Below are 7,041 nucleotides of genomic sequence, written 5' to 3'. Positions count from 1 at the left end.
ATGGTAATAATGTTGTTAATATTATAGAATTAGATACCAGAAATTTTTGTGTAAGGCACGCAGGGAAAAATTCCAGAGGAATTGTTTTTATTGAAATTATGTTCTGAAGTGAGGTACATTTTGGCCAAAATTTTGTATTACAATGCATAAATTGAATTGAAGTATGCTCCTGAAATAGCTGTTGATTGAGTTTTGTCTTGAATGGATGGAGTTGTGTGTACAGTCCTGCAAAATATTTGAAGAATTATCAAGAATAGCATTATTATATTTGAGGTTAACTTTTCTTATTCATAGAAGTAAAATAGTTTAGAGAAGAAGGTAAGGGGAACATGAATGGAATGACACGATTATATGTGGATTGAAAAGCAAATGCAGATAAACAACTAAAGTTCAATTAACCACAGTTCAGTGCAATGATAAAACACAACAGAACATCGGTTACTGGCAAATGAGGGGAGTATACTACTTTGCTGCAATTGAACACTATGCCTCCATTTTTACATTAGTTAGACGTTGAACCACAATAATTAACAGTTTAATGGTAAGAAATTAGCTGATCATTAAGGAAGAATCCAGGGGACTTTTTAATTAAACTGAAGATGCATTCATACATGTATAGAGCTTATGAATATTGTATATTAGACAGAAGATGAATTAGAGACAGTAGGTGTTCATCTTAAAGCACCGTTTATATAGAAACTGGTTCCGGATATCAAATTTGTGTGGAATCCAACGTGCAATCTACTGCCAACATGGTCTGTTTCAAGTTAATTGGCTTTAAATCCCAGACAAATATTATACGGACAAAGAAAGCTGAAGCTGAAGTATAAGATCTTTAGTCACTCACAGTGAGGGTTCCGGTCAAAATCTAGCTAATTCATATGTTCGTCTGCCACCAAACAATGACAGTAGTTTCATCAGTACACCACAAAATTGATCATGACTAATCACTAAGGTGATCTGGCCAAAAAAACCTCCACTTAAAGCAAGTAGTATCATAAAGCATTGATATAATAACTAATCTTTTGATCACAAAATCCCAAATTTCACATCAAATAAATACAGCAACAATGATACAGAATCTTAATATCCCACCATATACAACTTTCCAGTCTAAACTACATAAAAACAACAAATTACATTTTTAATACCTAAAAACAAATAAAGAAAGAAAAAATAGTAAAAACAATAATCTCCACTTCTAATTGCAAAGTCTAATCCTTGAGGATCAAAACGCAGCATACCAAATATGATCAATAAACTGCATACTTTCTTTATAGCTATCTTATTTCTCAAAACCCAGCATACCAAAAATATGACATAATAAGAACGAAAGGTGATTCAACAGAGCAAAAACACCCAAATATTCAAATGAACAATATTTAGAACTGCGGAAGACAATCAAACAACAGATCAAACCGAAAACCCATAATAACATAATATTGAGATCCAAGTACAATCGACCGTGACAATTGCACGACAAAATTATCAAATCAAAGCTTCAAATTCTGAAATCTTATCGATTTCAGTCCCTATTCTTCTTTCCTAGATATTCCAGTGAACAATATTTAGAACTGCAAAAGACAACCAAACAACAAATCAAACCCAAAACCCAATTCCAGCAAAAAACAACAAAAATGCAACCCCCAAAATCTAACCGAATGAAAGCTTCAAACTTTAGAACCTTACTGATTTCAATCCCTCTTCTTCTCCTTTCTACCACAGCTTCAAACTTTCGAACCTTACTGATTTCAATCAAACTTTAGAACCTTACCGATTTCAATCCCTCTTCTTCTCTTTTCTACCACAACTTCAAAAGAGGAAAAAATTTGTCATCACCAAAAGAGGTTAGACTTTCAGACCAAAAAAAAAAAAAAAAGGAGGTTAAACTGAACAGAAAATGTGCAAGTGCTTTCATATGAGGATAAACTGACAATGCAGCATGTCATTTCGAACCAAGATATTAGTCCTCTATAAACAATCTATACATTTCTTCTATATTTCTTAGGCCAGAAAAATCAACAGTGTTTTTAAATACTAACAACTGAATACAGACTTTAAATGGCAATCAATTAGAAGAAATTATAAAACAAAGACACAAATCAAACCTTGGAAGAATGAAAACTCAACTCATCCCAAAACCTTGGAAGAAAGTATCCCTAAATTGCCTAAATAACAGAGAACAATCCCAGATTTCTTGCCATATTATAATCCAAAAAAGAAAGAAAAAGAAAGGAGACTACCATATTACAAAACTTCCTTTCAATTACCATTTTTGGATTTATTTCCACAATCATATTAACAAATTTCATTTCCAACCAAGTGAATCCTGGATTACGTCTATATCAGTGGCATCAAACAAAGTTGTCTGTTAAACCAAGGATTTATCATTTTATAAACATGTACAACAATGATGATCATAATAAACATGATAAATATACCATCGATTTGAATACCAAATTTGACTTGTACCAAAACAAACAGTATCTTCCTTTACTTTGAGTTAGGCCTGGGCGTCTGGACCCGAAGGACCGAACCGGACCGAGCAAAAAAGACCGATTCGGTTCGGTTTTAATATGGGAATTCTCGGTTCGGTTCAAAGACCGACCCGAATGTATGTAATCGGTTCGGTCTCGGGCTTCAAAAATTCAGAGACCGAAAGACCGACCCGAACCGAATTGTGTCTCATTTGCCACTTGTCATTCTATGATTGGGTGATATAATAATATGTTAAATATTAAAAAAAAAAAACCTAAGACCTAAGTACCTAACCCACCTAAGTCATCGAGTCGAGACTAACCCGATCTCAGATTCTCAGCCTCCCTCTGACCCTCTCTTCTCTCTCAGTCTCTCTCTCTCTCTCCGATCTCAGCTTTCCGTTCGCCACCAGCTCGATACCAGCTCCTCCGCCATTCTAATCCGCCTCCGCCAGTGAACCACTGGACGCAAAGCTCCAGAAATTCCCCGTCGCCGATGCCCGACGATCTCAGAGAGAGCTCTCGGATCTTCAATTCCACATGGTTTCGATCTAATAGTCGATTGACTCGATTCTCCTCGAACTCTCGAAGCTTTGTAGTCTGCACTTCACTCCTCGCAGGTCAGTATTCAGTAATGAGTAATCTAGGGTTTTCAATTTCACTTTTTCATTATGAATTTTCTAAACTTCAATGTGGTGAATAAGGTACTGCATTTGGTTAATGTATGGTCTTGTTTTCAATCATTTGGCATTTGGTTAATGTTAATGTTCTGCATTTGGTTAATGGTATGGTCTTGGCTGATTTGGTATTGTGTTCATCAGTTCATGTATGTAACTATGTATGTGAAGATGTGAAAATGTGAAATTGTGAACTTGACTCGGTAGTTTAGCAACTCTGTGAAGTTCATTAATGACAGGCATTTTACATGTTTAGTTGTTTAGTTGTTCAGAAACTCTTCCTTTACACTTACAGGTTATGCATTTTAAATTTTTATTTGTAATTTGAAATTTTGAAATGTTCTGCAGATTTGTGCAGTGTGCACTTGTCGTAGGCCTGGAGTTTTGGACTTGTGGAGCAAGGCAGCAGTGGGTAGGCCGAGCAGCTAGGGGCCGGAAGCTTGAGTTATTCGACTTATTTCACAGTTTGACACTTTGTGCAAAACTTCAGTTTCTGTTCATGTTTGATTAATTGATTATTTTCTCACTTTCTGTTGAACCATTCACAATTTCAGTTTGATTGAACATTTTAATGATTGTTCAATTTGGATTGTTGTTTAATGAGTTTAATGACTTTAATCTGTTGGAGTTGGACATGTAATTGTGAGTTGTGAGTTGTGACTTTGTGTTGTAAAATTTAAGTTTGATTGAACATTTGAAATTTTGAATGTTTGAATAGGTTGTAATGTTGTATGATAAGTTATGTTAATGAGTTTGTGAAGTTGATATGCATCCCAGATTTCCAGGTGCCAAAATGAGTCTGGCAGTTTTGCCAGAAGTCCAGATGAGTTTTTGAAAAACTGGGAAAACAGCAAGCTCAAGACTATTTGGATTTTGGGCCCGAAAAGCCCGAAAACCGAACCGACCCGTTTGGGATCGGTTTCTGTCGGGTTCCAGTTTTGAAAAAGCCCGAACCGATTATTTCGGGCTCGGTCTCGGTTTTACCAAATTTCAGGCCCGACCCGAGCCGAGCCCAGGCCTACTGTTTGAGTATTGAGACCATCTGTAGACATAAGCATACTATTTATGTGTTGTTGAATTTAGGCAGCAAGGGATTTAAAGTGTAAAAACAAAGGAGGGACCCAAAACATGAAGAGGAATTTTAGATTCACTTCAAATCATAATAAACCCTGCAATTAAGTACATTAAGAATGTTATGAGGAATTTTCATCCAAACCTCTCAAATAAACAACTCACCTTCCAGACGGAGAAAGACAGAGGCAGGCTTTACACTTCCAACATAGAAAAGAAGAAGAGAAAAACCTCTATTTGCAATCAATCAAATACAAATTCCTCAGAAAAAGCAAACTTTCGAATCAAATAGTGGACACCCAAAACCTAATCGAACCAATCAACCCCCACTCTGTGTCAATTCAACTCAGAAATCAAAGAAACAGATCAAATTAAACATACCCAGAACAAATGGGAAGGAAGTAAAGCAATTGACCTGAAAATCTGAGGGATAGATGAATTGGCCGTCGCTTTGTGACTGAGCAGCCGAGGACGCAAACATGGACTTGAGATCTTCTTCAAGCTGAATATGAGTGAAAACTCTGCAATCAGTTCGAGATCAAAGTTAATTTGTATGTGTGATTGGTTAAGGGGCTGCATGGATATAGTTAGAGAGAGAGAGAGAGAGGAACCTGGAGACGGAAGCAAAGCGAGGATTACTCTGACGAAATTGAAACTCGAAGGCTGACAGGCTATGACGATCAGAGTTGCAGAGTCAGAAGAGTATTACTGTGAGACTGTAGATGAGTTACAGATCCATCTGTTTATGCACATCACACAACCAAGACACGGGAAAAGCAAAAAAGCAATGGCATGATGAGATTCTGGGTGCAAAGCAAGGGCAAAACCGACCTTAATTTCCACCCCCAATGAACAGGTGTGAACAGTATGAACAGGTAACACGTCTTTAGTATATTTAGAATTAGCAATTTACGAGGCATAACTCACAGTCTTATATATACAGAATGAAGATGCATGTTATGAAAATAGTAAAATATTTGTCAGCACATAAAATTTAAACTTATTCTCAGAACTTTGTCATGTATGAAATTTAAACTTATTCCCTAGTGGGCGACTGAAGGTGAACGTAGATGGTAGCTACCGGGCTGACTTTGGTGATGGAGGAGTGGGGGTGGTAATACGTGATGAACATGGTGTCTGTTTGGCAGCTCTAGCACGCTACTTCCCGCATGCTTCTTCCGCTTTGCACATGGAAGCAGAAGCATGTAGGGCAAGACTTCTATTAGCTATCACTACACCAAAAATGGTCTTTTACGGCCCACCATGTGCGCCGTAAAAGCCTATTTACGGTGCACAAAAGCATGCTGTAAATGCTGGCGCCGTAAAAGACATGTGGTCTTTTACGGCGCGCAAAAATGCGTCATAAAAGAACAATTAACGCGCCATAAAAGTGGTTCCACAAATGTGATTGAGGTCATTTACGGCCCACATTGCATGCCGTAAAAGACCTTCTATTTAAGGCATACCCATACACGCCGTAAAAGAGTGACTGAATTCCTATTTTAAGGCACACTCTGCGCGCCGTAAATGAGGTCTTTTCAAACAAAAAAAAAATGTATATTGCTCAAATGTCATATTCATATTACCCTCACTATAATTAATCACATTTACAAAGTAACAATTGGAAATGTATTGGTAGAATTCATTACATCCATCAATTAACCCCGTCCCCAAATTCTAGTAAGCAAAGGGTTGAAGTAAAGCTGGTCGAATGAATTGTTGAACTAAAGCCATCTTCTCATTGAGTATGTTGTCAAGTTTCACATCATCTGGAAGTGAAGCAAATACACAAGTAAATAACTTTGTCATGTCATACTTCTCCAGCCCCATCTTTAACAAAAAGCCCAGGCAAAGAAAAAAAACATGAAACAACCAACAATATCAATTAGAGATATCAAGTATTAGCAAAACCCTTCAGATTACAATGTGTGCATTCTTATCCAAAAGAATAATGATATGGTGAATTGGACAGATCATAAACTAATTAAGTGTGTACCACAAAAATGAGTTTCCAATCCAATTAAAACAACTTTCCCATAAATGAGGATCCGTGTAGCAGGCTTACCAAGGATATTTTGGTATTCCTTAGAGTTGTTAGGAAATGCAGCAAGCATCTGTTGACATTCTTCCTATAATTCCTTTGTCTCTCGTCTTTCCATGCTTGGATTAAAACTTTGAGGTAGATACTCTAAACACAATTAAAACAGCATGAGCTCAAGAACCCTCTACCAACACCTAATCATAACACAAAAATGTAAGATATCTGTATTCAAAACGACATATCCTTAACGGCATTACAAGCTCAACAACTATGCATAGCAGTACAAAACCTTATCATATACAAAATCCTTGTGAACTCAGTTAAGAACCTCAAGAAGGCATCCCATTCAATGTATATATATTGACGGTTCTGAAAATAATTACTCCAACAGTTCCATTTAGATGCAGGCCAATGAGAAATATTGGATCAAAAATATGTTAAGTATAATACATATTGCAGATAAGAATATTAATCAAGAAAAGCTTCAATGCCTTTAGAAATAGAAGCAGTGCTTATAATTGGGATGATTACGCTAAGAACAGCAGGCCTTTAGCCATCAATTTTCCAAAAAATTTCCAAATGTGCACTGCTTACCCAAAGACCAAATATCTGATTTGGAACTATAAGGAATATCAGTTCGGGACACTGCATAAGTCTAAGTTATATGTACTGTAAAAGTAGGAAGGACTTACATTTAAGTTCTCCAATCTAGCAACTAATTCATGTGAGAAAGGTTCAGGCAAGTTAGTGGTTTTCTTGTAAGACTTCTCCACCC

General features: G+C 36.6%; 1 long non-coding RNA gene across 1 annotated transcript; it reads right to left on the bottom strand.

Moving 5' to 3' along the window:
• Positions 1-449: 449 nt before the first annotated feature.
• Positions 450-4,845, bottom strand: LOC133746353 (uncharacterized). Its single transcript, XR_009864089.1, has 3 exons — positions 4,391-4,845; positions 1,690-1,810; positions 450-1,574 (listed from the first exon to the last, which is right to left on the bottom strand). It is a non-coding gene; the product is annotated as an uncharacterized LOC133746353 (long non-coding RNA).
• Between the last annotated feature and the right edge of the window lie 2,196 nt (positions 4,846-7,041).

This window comes from Rosa rugosa, chromosome 4, assembly GCF_958449725.1.
Source record: "Rosa rugosa chromosome 4, drRosRugo1.1, whole genome shotgun sequence".
Lineage (NCBI taxonomy): Eukaryota > Viridiplantae > Streptophyta > Magnoliopsida > Rosales > Rosaceae > Rosa > Rosa rugosa.
This window is presented reverse-complemented; position numbering and strand designations above follow the sequence as displayed.